Source organism: Carlito syrichta, unplaced genomic scaffold (genome assembly GCF_000164805.1).
Source record: "Carlito syrichta isolate Samal-C Ts95f unplaced genomic scaffold, Tarsius_syrichta-2.0.1 Scaffold311833, whole genome shotgun sequence".
Classification (NCBI taxonomy): Eukaryota; Metazoa; Chordata; class Mammalia; order Primates; family Tarsiidae; genus Carlito; species Carlito syrichta.
Genome location: NW_007255929.1, coordinates 9,527 through 24,884, shown reverse-complemented (window position 1 = coordinate 24,884; position 15,358 = coordinate 9,527). Strand labels below are relative to the sequence as shown.

Genomic DNA, 15,358 nt, shown 5'->3' with positions numbered 1-15,358 from the left:
CCAGTCTGATACCCAAAGCCCTTACCAACTACAGCCTCCGTGGACTTCCCTTCCGCCGGAAGAGGGAAGTACTGATTTGGAGAAATGTTGCTGCCGTATCCCAGGAGGAAACCTTCAAGCTTCACGTTTGGACTTGGACGCAGGAACTTCAAGAAGACGGAGTCACTCGTGGTGTTGATGTGGACTTTCAGGTGTGGCTTCTTTCCTAGCGATGGGAATGAAAACATGGGTGGTTACTTGGCCTTTTTAGCATCCCACGCAAACTCCCAGCAAGGCATGGTTACTGGATGCTTTGTTCTGGGAAAATATGCTACTGACTTTGCTCCTCAGCATCCCAGCACACATACCCAAATGCCCCGAATTAGCCGTTTTCTTTGAAATTAAGTCAGTTTTCTCTTTGAAATCAGAAAATGGACTCAATAACATAAAGCAGCCTAGAATAAAAGGTAAGATCTTAGTGTTCAATCCATGGTAGTTATTATCCAGCAAGTGGATGGAATTGGGGCCATATTGGCTATTTACAGTCGATCGGATGGTTCGCTTTATACTCGCTGTCTGGGTATGGTGAAAGGAGCTGAATTTTCTTATTGGTAAAATTAAATTACAACAGCCTGGAACATCCCAGCCTCCTCCATTCTACCCTCAGTGCCACACCCAGGGGTCTTAGTCATTGACAGAGTTGGAAAGGAAGACAAGAAGGACGATTCTGGCAGAGGGGTAACTGAGATGGTGGAAGAGGGAATTCCGGAAGGCAGAGAAGGGTTGAAGAGGAAGATGATTAGATCCATTGGGAGTTCACTGGGTCAGTGAGGCAAGTACATGGAGATACCCAGCATTGAGTGGAATATTTAAGTGTGATGCTCTGGAATGGCGAAGGGAACGGACGGTCTGGGTGTCATTAGCCTTGTAAGTGATAATTGAATGCATTTTCTCAGGCTGGAAAGTGAAAAGAAAGACTTTTTTTTTTTTAACTACTAAGGCAGCAGGGACAAATAATCACACTACCCAAAGGTCTTGACAAAGCTGCGAGAAAACACACTGTCTTTTTTCTGTGGAGCCAGAAAGAAGTGGGTTCAAACCCCAGCTTTGTGATTTATTTATCACGGTGGCCTCTGGCAACGCACTGAACATGCTTGAACGTTACTTTTCTGGCTTGTAAATGGCGAGTAACATCTTCTTGCTGGGTTATTTGCAACAGGGGTCCCCATCCCCGGACCGTGGACCGACACTGGTCCACAGCCCGTTAGGAACCAGGCTGTACAGCAGAAAGTGACGAGTGAGCGGAGCTCCGCCTCCTATCAGATCAGCACAGGCATCAGATTCTTATAGGAGTGCAAACTCTACTATGTACTGCACGTTGTAGAGATTTAGGTTGCCTGCTCCTTATGAGAATCTAAGGCCTAATGATCCCTCTCTGCTCCCCTTCCTATGGAAAAATTGTCTTCCACGAAACTGGTCCCTGATGCCAAAAAAGTTGGGAAGATTAGTTATAGTCCAAATGGCACAACCTTAAAGCTGACGTGTAGCAATTGCTCCATAAGTGCTTACAAATACTGGCCCACAATCCTTTAGTCGTGATTCAAACATACAGAACATTTTGTATTTTTTTGTAATTTCATCTCAAAATCATTTGGTAACAAACTCCAATCAGAACCATCATGAGGTAATTTAGTCTTTCTTTAATCCCACTATGTGAACACTCAAATGTTTCACTGAAGAAATGTGTTTAGTTAAATGATACTGATCAAGATTCCACTGAAGAGGTTATGCCATATATTGTCTAGGCATCCTAGTTCTTTTCTAAAACACTCAGTCCCTGGATTCCAATCTTGTCTGGCTTCAAGGGTTCTAGATAAGGGATGGTGAAGCCTGACTTATTTTCTTTCCTTATTCCCCAAATATTTAATATTTTAAAAATATTTTGCTTGTTGAGAATACTACACTTACCAACTTAATAATTTGTTGAGAATACTACATTTACCAACTTAATAATACTACATTTACCAACTTAATAAGTCTTAGATTGTATTAATACCAATCATCACATCTGTACAGCATGGTCTCCCCGAGATCATCACACTGAATTTATTCTACTCCAGTCAAAGTCAGCCCCAGCAGCTTCAATAAAGCTACAAAAAGGACTCAATTAGGCCTTTGGAAAAAGAAACACAACTCTTTATTGGTAGTGGGGATTATTCACCCCTCAACCGCTAGCACCTTTGTTTTCTTCTATGTGCATAGTACTTTGTACCTTCCAAGAACTTCATGAAATGTTTATAATCTTGAATCTAAGATTGCTAATCTTACACCCGTGACAAAACTGAAACCCAGAGATATTGAGTGTCTTATCCAAAGTTTGAGAAAGAACCTTACAGCTCATGTAGTGCGATCCTTCCAAATGAGATTGAGGCCCCTGTATGTTGACACCCTGAACGTTAAATGCAGGGTCACAACTGTATTTCATGTTTTCATGAGGCTAAACTCTTTTGCTCTTTTTTTTTTTTTTGAGAACTTTGTCATTACCCAGCATAGTAAGGAGCAGTCAAGCCACAGACCATAATGCTCAAATTGATGTCAACTACTGATGCATTGTGCTTAACTTCACCAGATTTTGATAAGATTTTATATTTCAGGTAAAACACAGATTTTTGTCCAAGCCAAATTTTTTCCTTTTTTTAGTAATGTGCCTAGGTTAACTCTAGAGTTACTCTATCATGCTCAATAGAACAGAACCAGTGTAAGTCAAGCTCATATTCTGCTACTTTATAAAGTCTCACAGTGAATCCAAACACAGCTAACCTATTTCCACCACTTAGTTGGGAAGGAGATTTAAGAAATTTTTGTGCACTTAGGCTGTACTCGTGTTTGACAATGAGCCAAGAGTCACAGCATCATCATCACATTAGACCTTTGCTTGTGGACTCTGGCCTGAAGGACCACATTATTTCTCCCCTGGGAAAGTGGAAAAAATGGCTACACCAAATGAAAGAAAGGAAGGCTGTCTACTTTCCCAATTAAAGTAGAATGATCTACTCCCTGTACACTGGACTTTTCATGACTCCAGTCTTTTTCCTTTTTTACTAACAATGTAAGTCAACCAATATATCCATAACATATTTTTTTAGGCATTTAGTTGTTCTACTTTCTCTAAAATTTCAATTCATACTACTCCCTAAAGCTAAACTTAAAATGTTTTGAGAGAAATACATGTAGACAAATTTCACCTCAATACAGCATTATACCCTTAATATTTTAAGACCATCATCCCAGTTCTTTTTTTTTTCTTTTTTTTTTGACACAAGGTTTCATTAGGTTGCCCAGGTTGATCTTAAACTCCTGGGTCCAAGAGATTCTCCTGCCTCAGCCTTCCTATAGCAGTTGAGATTACATGAGATTACAGGCACATGTCACTATGCCTAGCTACAGGTCTTCACTTAGAACTAGTAAATAAAATCCCTTCATTGTCTTACCATGCATTATTTCTTCTCTTATCACTTCTCAACATATCTTCATTTGTATAATCCTCTCACATTCTGCAAGGCATATGAGGTTCTGACCCTATACCTTTACTCTGGCTGCCCACTCAGTATGAATTCCCTCTCTCTTTGGTTGACCTTCTCTACATATTGACTCATCCAGTTATTACCCCATTGACCTTTTCAGTGGTCAGCAAACAGTTTAAGCAAGTTTTCCCCCTTCAGTCTAAATAAGTTTGTCAAGTGTTTTTGTTTTTTTTTTCAAATAAATATTTGCTATTTTATACTCTTGGAAAATTTCTCCAATATTTGGGGTTATGTCTATGCGCCTTCTATATCAGTGTTTAATCTTTGATAATATATCTGTTTTCATTCTGAGTAATTCTGATTTAATGACTTAGAACACTAGTCACGTAATGACAGTTATCTTTCAATAGTTAACCTGAAGACCTCTGGTGAGTGACTTCAGGTGGAGAGAATAGAATACAACACAACATAAGCTTAACTAGTACAATATCCATAAGTAAAATGATATATATGTCACTCTGAAAAGCCCAGGAGTGGAAAGAAATAAGAATACTGGAAGAAAATGTGATTGTACCTTATACAGGAACAAAGCCTATGTCAATAGGAGTGAGAGAAAATAAAAACAGAATGTGGGAAGGCACACTGGTAGGCAAAAAGATTTCATATTGGCAGAGTCTTGGATGATAGTAGTTTCTACTCCTCTGTTTGCAGCAACTTAGGGTATCTCTAAGTTATTTTAAAATTAAATACATGATTTGCAGTATCCACAACAGTAGGCAAGGTGGTGAGACTGGAAAAGCAGATAAAAAGTGGGCTACTATAAGTTCAAGGAACTCTCTGGATCAACCAGAAAAGGCAGATTGCTGTTAGGGGCAGGTGTTGGGCAGACTTTTAATGTTGACCCAGAATTCTGAGTGACTGTGGTCAATACCAGTCAAGTTCTGCAAAAGAATAGAGCCCTAATATACAGTGCTTAGTGACACCAGCTAAACTATCATGGACATCCAGTCATGGACCTGTGAGAAAGAAACCACCATTACAATCCATTCAGTAGGAGGAATTCTTTCATGTTTAATCTTTCATAAGGTTATCTTACATTCTACAAAATGTTTCAGATTGTGGTTTCAATTGTTGACATCAGGTTGGTTAAGAGGACAAAATTATTTCAAGAGACAAACTGCAAAATATTAATGTTCTCTTCTAAATAATACATATTAGTGTAGCAACAATTAGCTTATATTCAATTAGGCAAACTCTAACAAATAAACTAGAAATATTCTAAATAGCAGGTTTGGGCTTAAACCATATCTGGTACAGTATTAATTTCCATAATACACTAAGTTAAAAAATAGGTATAATACTTATGTCAAGAAAATAGTGACTCATTTCACAATTTAAAACATAACCCTAATCTTATCTGTAGCATGTTACCCAAATCTTATCCATAACATATTCCTCTTTTTTTGTACACTTTTCACCTGTAATACCAACCTCTAATCTTACTCAGCCACTTATTTCATTATACAAAATCAAATTTCAAGATATCAAAATAAATCAGTTTCTGTCAGTTGAGGTATGACATGAAACATGATGTGAAAACCTGATAAACTGGACTAGATCAAATTTTACAAGTTTTAAATTTTAAAAACTAACAAGAAAAAAGAAAGGCACACTACATATTGGGACAAAATGTTTGCAATACATATATCTATTGAAGGACTTATATTTAGAACACATAAGATAATTATTTCTATTCAATAAGAAGAAAAAGAAAAGAAAAAGGGGCAAAAGTTTGAAATCGATTCTTCACTAAAAGATATATGAAAAGATACTCAACATCAGGGATTGTCAGATGTTTTCTGTAAGGGGTCAGTTGGTAAATATTTTAGGTTTGGCAGGACAGATGTTCTCCACTGCAACTACTCAACTCCACCATTGTAGGACATAAGTAGCTATAGGCAATCTGCAAACAAATGGGCATGACTGTGTTCCAATAAAACTATATTTATAAAAGTAGGCAGTGGGCTGGATTTGGCCTGCAGGTCATAGTTTACCAAATCTTGGTCAATATCATGAGTCAATAGGGACATGCAAATAAAAATCACAGTGAGATATGTAAGAATGGCTAAGAGACTGTGTAGGCAGGATTGGGTACAACTGGAACTCTCGTACGTTTTGAATATGCATGTTAGGTGATATAACCACTTGGGAAAAGTTTTGAGCAGCTAGCAAATAACCTATCAATTTCATTCTTAGGTGTCTCCCCAGGAAAAATAAAGACATAGTCTGTGTAAAAACTTGTATGCAAATATTCAAAGCAGCATCAAAGTGAAAACAAACACAAATGTTCATCAACAGTTGAGTGAATAAGCAAATTTTGGCTCATCCATACAATTAGATATGATTGAGCAATAAAACAGAACAAGTTACCTATGTATGCAATAACATGGCTGACTCTCTTGTCTGGCATGCTACCACAACACTGTAGATTGGGCTATGACTTTTCTCATCTCTATGACCACCTTATTCAGACTGTCCTTCTGATGGAAGGTCATTCAGGCAGCGTACCATTACAGCATTGGTGGAAGTGGTCTTAAGAATGTCTAATATTATTATTCACCATTCAACAAATGGTATATATATATATATGGCAAGACATTATTAATGGTCCAAGAACTGATAACGCTTAGTTTTAAATGTGTTTCATGCTCTTCTCAGACAGTGGATTACAAGCAGAAAGCATTCCAATGTCTTTATAGTCACAATAGCTTATTAAGGGGCTATCAAGATGTCACATCTCAAGATTATGTATTAAGCAGAATGGTTACTGTCTGTCAACACATTCAGAAGCTTCCAGAAAATCATAGTTGATGGCATAGATTGCATTTAATTAAAATTTAATGCTGTTATAAAACCATAATTTTAACATAGGACTTGGCAAGAATTTAACATTTTCTTTAATTCTCGGGGAGTCAAAAAGGATCCTGTAACATAGACTTTGTGCTCAAAGGACTCTTTCTATCCTGCTACCATGATTCAGGGAAAAGTATTAGAAGGAAAAAAGGAGTTTCAGTAATTTTCCTGTGACAGTCAAAGGGCAAAAAGACTGACCAAGGGCAATTAGACAAGTATCTTCAGTTTTTCCTGATAGGTACATAGATGTGTAGTCTTTAGTTTATCTGATGACTTTTCTTACCAACAACCTCAGGGCCAGTGATACTAGTGGAAATTTTCCACAACAGAAAAACATGGTAGCTTCAGCTAAATACTTTATAGAGAATGAAGATTAAATGTTGTTATTAATGAAGTAATACTAGACATTATTAAAACTGTTCTCACAGTACCAAAGTAGTAAAATGTTTGAATAAGCTTCCATCAGAAGTAGAGTTTCTATAAGGTGGTTCTGGAGATGAGGGAAATCATGGCCCATTCTGCAGTGGCATGATGGCTTTCCAGAACAAAGTTAATAGAAGAAATTAAATTGCTTTGGTTGTGGAAGTCACTGTGGAAGGTGTGTGAGTGCAACCACATATGCAGAATTGTAATTAAAAATACTTATGGAGTTATGGCTAGACAAATCCTTTCTAAATTTCAAGAATATATATTCCAGTTACCAGTTCTGTATAACTCATGGTATTCTGGCTGTCTGGATTTCCAGACTGGAATTCTTTCTCAAAATCCCATAGATTCTCTATCATTTTCTTCCCAACTCTTTCGGAATGGAGTTTGCCAAGGCTCCATAGGGAATTTCTGAGAAGTGGCAAATAACTAGTGCACAGTAAACAGGTAGCTGCTTTACAACATGGCATTCCAGAAAGAGGAATGTCACAGACAGTTGTTCACGCTCTGCAGTACAAAACTGTAAATGGCACCATTCAATTAATCTTTTATTAATGAGACATTCACAAAAGTCACACAAAAATAATTGCTACTTACACGAATGGTTTGATAAGGGTAACCAACCTGCCCTTTCCTAATTTCTCCTCATAGGCTTCAAGCCACGCCAACCACCCTGCCTTTCTTCCTGTATGCCTTTGATTTGTATCTTCCCTGCCTCCTAATTCTTCTGACAGTAGCAATGAAGGCTATTGGTAGTGGGATGCCTGGTGTAGACTGACTAGGGCCTCAGCTGTAAACACTTTGGACATTGTGCTCCCTGATTTATAAATGAAATTACTGCACCATATATATAAGACCCAGATGATGGATCAGGAATGTAAAGATCAGTAGAGGAAAAGAGATTCTGGGAATTCAGGAAATGGTGAATTGGCAGCATACAGCTTCAGAGGTGGACAGAAAGCATTCCTGTTTGTGTGCCATAAACACAAATCTGAAAGGCAGGAAAAATATTCTGATTAAAATCCTGAAATAAAGCAAGACTTTTAGAAATATACAGAAAAACTGCATTGAAAAAATTGTCCAGAAAAAAAGTGATGACAACAGTCCCATAAGCCACAGGGACTGTTGCCCCAGTGCCAGGGAATGGGGGCCTTTAGGAAAACGGAGAACTTGGGGTCATTGCCTTGCTAGACTCTGGTGTGACTGTGTGCTCTTTGAGCTATGGCTGTCGCCATGCTTCCTGGCTTTGCCCACCCCCACCCCTTGGGGAGATGAATCTTCTCTTCCTTCTCTTTCTCGCTCTAATTAACTTTTAAAAACTACATTTTTAAATCTAAAAAAAAGAAAAAGAAAAACTGAGAACTTGACTCATACATGATCATATGTTAGCAAGAAGCTCGAACTACAGCATTCTGTGATCTCTGCTCTGGGGCAAGCAGAACATCATGTTCCCTCTCCAAGATGCCTTGTTGTAAGACTGCCAGCTGGAGGACATGCTGCCACATGCAACATGTGTTCTCAGAGTTCAGGAAATAGAAAGTCCCAGCTCACCTGGAGTGCTCCCCTCATGCACTCAAACGATTCCTATCAATCCACAATCCCTGGGAGTCAGCTAGTTAGTGTCTTATGAGGACATTATGATCACCAAATACCCAGAGGGTAGTTGCTATGGAATTTAGAAAGAAATTTCATTTTACCAAAAGTCCAAAGGGGAAAATCTTCTCTTCCTAATTGGGCACTTTATATCTGTTTGCTCAGCTGTTTGTATAAGTGAGTTTCATTTCAGCTCAAACAACCACAGTTTCCACCTTGGTCAGAATTCCCAGCTCTGATTTCTCAGGCCAATACTTCACTGTCTGGAGAATTTGGATGACTGAAGGAGACAGACTGAACCTGCCAATGTTGACATTTCAGCACCACTTGGCAAGGCTGAGAATTTTGCCAAAGGAGCAATAACTTTATTACCTACTTTGTAACCTAACCAACAGTCAAGCAGGAAAATTACTTTTCATAGACTACTTTCTAAGTCAACAGTCTCTCATTCTTAAGAAGACACCTCATTCTGAGACATACACAGATATCACTGGCACACATTTCCCTGATTTGATTCTGCTGAAATGACTCTTTAAAGTCTGAAGCTTGGGGGCTTTTTGGGGGGTGAGGAGGGTGGAAAAGGCAACCATGTTGCAATCAACCACCATATGCAGGCATTTACAATAAGTTAGGAAGTGGGGGTTGTACCATGGTTAATGTCAAATGATTTTTAAAAAATAAGTAAAATTTGTATTTGCCTTGGGAAATATGTATTTTTTTACTAATCTGCTTTTCAATTTTTATCCACTCATTGGCTACTGGATAGTAGGTATTAGGAAGACAAATTCAAATATAACATTTCTGATCGCAAAGACTGGGAATTCTAGTAAATTAGGCAGATGAGTAAGTGAAAGGGTAAACTGAGACAAAGTGCCATGGAATAATGCAAGATTGCAATAAGGGAGAAAGTAGAAAGAAGTTAAGTTTATTATTCACCTTTCACAGATGGAAAGGGGACAAACACTTCAAGGCAAGTATGGCATGGCAGGCTAAAGACTAGGACTATTTAATGGTTCTAAAGCAAACCCCTAAAGCTAAGGGGCTTAGACCTGGAGGAGGTTTGGGCCAAAGGGAGTGTCCAAAATTGTATGCTTTGGTTTCTATAGCAGTCACATAAATTACATATCTTGACATTGCCAGGCATCAGCATTTCATGACCTCAGGTGGTGGGTTGGGGTAGACATGGTTGGGTAATAACTATATCAGTAAGCATGACTCCCAGTGGAGTTCTGGAGGTCAGTACGGGCAACTGATAACAAAGTATTAATGTAAATGCCTAAAAAAAATAAATTGTTAGCAAGCAGGACATACTCAAGGGGTTCCATATAATCACTAATTTCTAAGACTAAAACATTCTTTTCATTAGTGATTATGTGGCAAAAAGCATACAGGACATGCAGGTTGTGCAGAAAGGAGATTTCAAAGAGTGAGGCCTAAGCAAAATGGCTGTGCTGTTTTAAAATGGCTGTATTAAACTAGATATACTGTACACTTTAAAGGTTCCCTCCCTTCTGTAAGTTAATTGTTTTAGTCTTGCATGATTAGTACAGTTAGTACAATGCAGCTACAATTGAGAAACTCTAAGCCAAGCCTAATAGAAGGAGTGGAAAGAAAAAATGTATAAAGTGTCCCCTTAGTTTTGTTTAACTAGTCATGGAAATAGCTTTTATTCCACGAGGATAGCCAAATACAGGTAGGGAAGTAAGCGGGAAAGTACCAAGGTGTCAAAAGTCTGTTTTGTAACACTTTTTCTGTACCATTTTAGAAAAATGGCAGACTCTTAGTAGTTATTATATTTTTAGTACATATAAAAGAAACCTAATAGGCTAAGGAATTTAACAAAACTAATCTCCCTTCTTTTTTGTTCTTCACTTGATTTTCATGAAAATCCATGAAGATGATTTGATTTACATTCTCATGTTATTTAAAGTAAGAAGTGATAACAAGAGGTGAGATAGGTTCCATTTCTGGACTCTGAAAGTGTGATCCCCCCTGACTAGAGAATCAGCCTCCCCTGGGAACTGGTGAGCTGTACAGGTTCTCAGACCCTATCCTAGATCTGGTATTGAGTCGGAAACTCAGGTAAAGGTAGAAATCTGTATTTTAACAAGCCATGTGGGTAATTCTGATGCATACTCAAGTCTGCGAACCATTGCTCTTTGTAAATTCAGTGCACTGAAAATAAAATTAAAGGGCCCAATGTCATTCGAAAGACATTTACAGATATGCAGTACAGTATGGGGAGAAAAGTCTTCAACCACAATGCTTAAATTTCCCATCATGAGAATTTGACATATATATTTGGTTTTTGAACAACTTCTGTGAATTTGGGTTCTTGGGAATTATAATTTCTGAAACACATAAGGCAAAATGTTTGGAATATTACTGTGACTTCTGAACATCAGTTACGGGTCTTTAAGTCTAACCAATGTATTTAGAGACTTAGAAGCAAAGATGAGTTATTTTTCTGACATTTTATTTAAAAATTCAAACATACAGAAAAGTTAAATTATGCCATGCATATCCATAGAACCACCGCCAAAAAGTCAATGATTACTAGTTGACTTGTTTTATCATCTGTATTTTCATCTCTCCATTCCCCTAAACATCCTGAAACCCATCTTATTTTTTAAATGAATTTCAAAGTAAATAGCATTTCAGTACTCTCCACTTCTAAATACTTCAGTATGCATATTATTAAATGGAGTTGAATAATTTTTAGTATTTTTTCTTTTGAGATAAAATTTATATACAGTGAAGTACATAAATCTTAACTATACATTGCCTGTTATTCCCAAATACCGTACATCTATATAACCCAAATCTTTATTAAGATTTATATCATTGTCAACCCAGAAAGTTTCCTTATGCCTTTTGTCAGTTCATTTCCATCCTAACCTCCCAGAAACTATCATTCTTATTTTTACTACCATAGATTTAGTTTTGCCATTTTAATGATATGTTTTGGAAGATACTGGCATCAACTTGGCCTTTAACTCTGCTTGCCCTTAGGTCACCTCTTTAAGGTTCATGTTTCTTCTCTGTAAAATGAATTGGAGAATCCCAAATCCATTCTCAGTCCAATATTCTAATAGCTCTAACATCTCTTCTAGACATCTCTTCCTATTAATGTGGAGGAAAATCCAAATAAATTGGAAAATAAAATTTTTATGGAAACACCATACTAATAATTCTAGATCATATTTCTTTTTCATAGGACTCCCAAATTTCCCTTCAAATATAAAAAAGAAAACAACTATTTTCATAGGCATATGGAAAGAATGTGACTGTCGCATATAATTTGAACAGGTTTAGGGAGATATAATTTATATGCTATAAAATTCTTTCATTGTAAGTGTATTTTAAGTGTGTAATGATTTTAAACTTATAGGAGTTGTTAAATTTTCAGTAAACTTTTAGAAGTTGCTAAAGTAAACTTATGGAATTTACTAAATCTACCACAATATATTTTGAGAACATTTCTATCATTCTAAAACATTCCTTTGTATCCATTTATAGTCAACTTCCACTCCCACTCTTAGCTTCAGGCAACCACTAGTCTACTTTCTGCTTTTCTGGTAATTTGATATAAGTGGACTTATACAACATGTAGTCTTTTACATCTGGTTTCTTTCACTCAGCAAAATTTTTATGAGATTCATCCACCCATGTTGTATCACCAGGTCATTTCTTTTTATTGCCAGACAGCATTTCATTTCATGGAATATACTACATTTTGTGTATCCATTCTTCATCTGATAAATATTTGGATTGTTTCCAGTTTTTAGTTATTATGAAAACTGTTCATGTACAAGACTTTGTGTGGACATACGCTTTTATTTTTTGGGAGGTAAATACCTAGGTGTAAAATTGCTGCATCATATGGTAAGTTTATGCATAGATTATTAGCAAACTGCCAAACTTTCCAATTATGTATTAGCTGTTAAAATTGTGACAATTTCTCTTGCTTGAGGACAACACCAACTTGTGACCATCCAGAAAATGAGCTATATTGTTTGATCACTATCACTAAATATATGTTATATAATAAAATTAATTGTTTTAAGCCCTGGAACCTCTCTGTCTTTAGTCATTAATGAAGATAAGATTGCTTATTTTGTTATAAGAATTATTTTAACATATAGCAACTCCAACTTACCCAAAATGCAAGAAATAAGCTTTCTGCAAAACAATACAATAATCATTGATATTTTCTAGAATGACTATAATACAGGATAAATTTTTAAATTGTCTCAATCTTCCATCATTTTCATTTCAACTTTAAGAATATTTCAGTTGATACTAATTATGTAACTATTTGTCCACCATAAAATTATCCAGTTCTAGAGAGATTAACTTTATAATTATTTATACTTAAAAATAGAGTGAAACTTGATATAAACTTTGGCCTTGTGAACCAAATGCTTCAGTTGGGCTCTTCTGACTATGGAAATAAATAACTGTGTATAGTGAGTGACTTGAGCTACTTTTAATAATTTTTTATCATTTCTTTCTTATAGTTAGAATTAGAACATTTCAAATACCTAAAATGTTTTTCAATATTAATACAATATTGAAATTTCTGATTTGCACATATCTGGTATGTACCTGTCCATTACTAACATCTCTGACAGTTTGTGATTAATGCTGTATTTGGACTTTTCTTGGTAAGTAAAAGAAAGCCAGAATAGCTTGACATCATCACCCACTGTTGACATTATTAAACTTTCCCCATCTTACATAATGGATGTGGCCCAAGCTTAAGACTAGGTGCTTAAAATAGAATTTTATAACATTTATAAAATGTTGGCAAAATCTAACTGAATGAATGCATTTGAAAAAAAAGTCTTCCTGACTTTTAATTACAGAAATAAGAAGGTTGTCTCATAACTATTTTTTATGTGACTAAGGTTTTTTTTCCCTCTTTCTTATATTTAAAACCTAGGAACTGCAATGAATTTCCCCACTCCACTCAAAACCCTAAACTTGGAAATGAAGAAATGAAAATGTTCTTTGAGTATTCCAAAGTACTATCCACGGGAGATTGTTCCTTAGACACTGAATATTTGAATATTGTCATTGCCACTGGTCACTCTGTGCCCCAGGGTGGGAAGAATAAATTTAAATTGTAAGGAAGAGAGGACAGGAAACACAAAAGACAGGAGGAAGTTGAAGTTGAGATAATAAAAACTTTTAGGTAGTAGAAGATATGAAGCTTAGAAAAAAGATAAAGAATAGAGGACAAGGCAGTTTATTGGTAGCAGAAAATTGACCCAAGGGAACAACACTAGAGTAAAAATCAAGACTGCATTGCTGAGGTACCCAGAGCTCCCATAGCCCTATCACTGCTATGACCTGAGGGGGTAACAGATTTAATGGATGGGTAGGAATTAGTCAGCCAAAGTGTAGAGATGAGGTGGAGAGGAAGAACAGAACTGTATTCTCAGACATAAGGGATGATGGCGTGAGCAGAGGTGCTGAGGGAAGAAGTAGTTGGTGGATTTAAAGATTCTAAGGAAGGTCAGTGTGGTGGGTGTAATGGGTTGAGGAGTGTGCAAAGAAGTTGTAGGAAACAGAGGGTTTAGAGCATGCAGGGTCCCTGTAAATTATGTTGAAAAATGTAGCACTGTGCTAGAAGCAAACCTAAAGTACTTCCCCCCATTAAGTTACACACACACACACACACACACACACACACACACACACCAAATTTCTGAGAAATGAATAATGCAAAATGCAAATCTTAGATAATTAAAAGATACATCCACATGATAGAAATGTTGTCTCACAATCTCAAGCAGCTCAAATGCCCAGAACAAGATTTGATTTAAGCAGAAAAAAAAATACTGTTTATTTAAATGAGAAACACCAATGATATCTTACAAACAAATTGTAGTTTAAATGGAATTCAATCAATACAAGTTCCTCCTACAAGCAGAATATCATTAAAATCAGTTGTTATCAGCTCTGTTTTTGGCCAAGAGCTAAATAAAAATAAAGCAATTGGCTTTTAATCATCTCAGTTGGCAGGAATGACCTGCTTACAACTTACTACACAAATACTTGTCTGCCACAAATCACTCCTTTATTTCACTGTCCATCCCAGGTTGGTAGCACATTTTAATCTCCCGTCTCCATACCCCAATAATAATTTCTGCATTGACTTTTTAACTTAAAAAAGTTATACAGATAATACTGGTTTAGTACCTCTTGCCTGAAACACTTGGGACCAGAAGTGTTTCTAATTTCAATTTTTTTCTTGGATTTTGGAATATTTGCATTATACCAATTGGACATCTCAACTCTGAAAATCTGAAATCTGAAATGCTCCATTGGACTTTCCTTCAAGTGTCATGAAGTTACTCAAAAAATTTCAGATGTTGGAGCATTTCAAATTTTGGATATTCCAATATGGGATTCTCAGCCTGTCACATTTAGAGTACACATTTACAGAGTTCAAAAGACAAATATGTTTTAAAATTACCCATTATCTAGTATGTGGAGAAATCTTCTGTAAATATTTTAAAAATCTCCTTTCAGGCATGTTTTCCTATGTATATTGTACCTGAATTTACAAAAATAGGGTTATATTCTAAGTGCCGTTTTCTAATCTGCATTCTCTTTGACATAAACATAACTTCATATCTTTATTTTGAATGACTGTTCTTTTAATTAATTCATAGGAATCATTCTTTGATAACAAATTAAACCCCACATCACCTCAGTGAGTTAGCAGAGTTTAACAATCATCTCAATAAATTACAATTGAATTTATTGTAGTGAAATTTGGATTTCATTTTAGAGATGAAGTATTGAGTTTTCAAAGTTTGAGCCCAGTTTTTTAAATCATGTTTGAGATCTGTTATACTGAATCCATATGATGATTATATAAACTCATATTGTTCATGAGATTGCTAACATTT

General features: G+C 36.2%; 1 protein-coding gene across 1 annotated transcript in view; it reads right to left on the bottom strand.

Annotated features, from left to right (window-relative positions):
• Window positions 1-201, bottom strand: part of ABI3BP (ABI family member 3 binding protein) — a 192,664-nt gene extending 192,463 nt beyond the window's left edge. The window contains exon 1 of the mRNA XM_021718108.1: window positions 26-201. The gene's annotated coding sequence lies outside the window, so the exon portion shown is untranslated. The remainder of the gene's footprint in view (window positions 1-25) is intronic.
• Window positions 202-15,358: the final 15,157 nt, after the last annotated feature.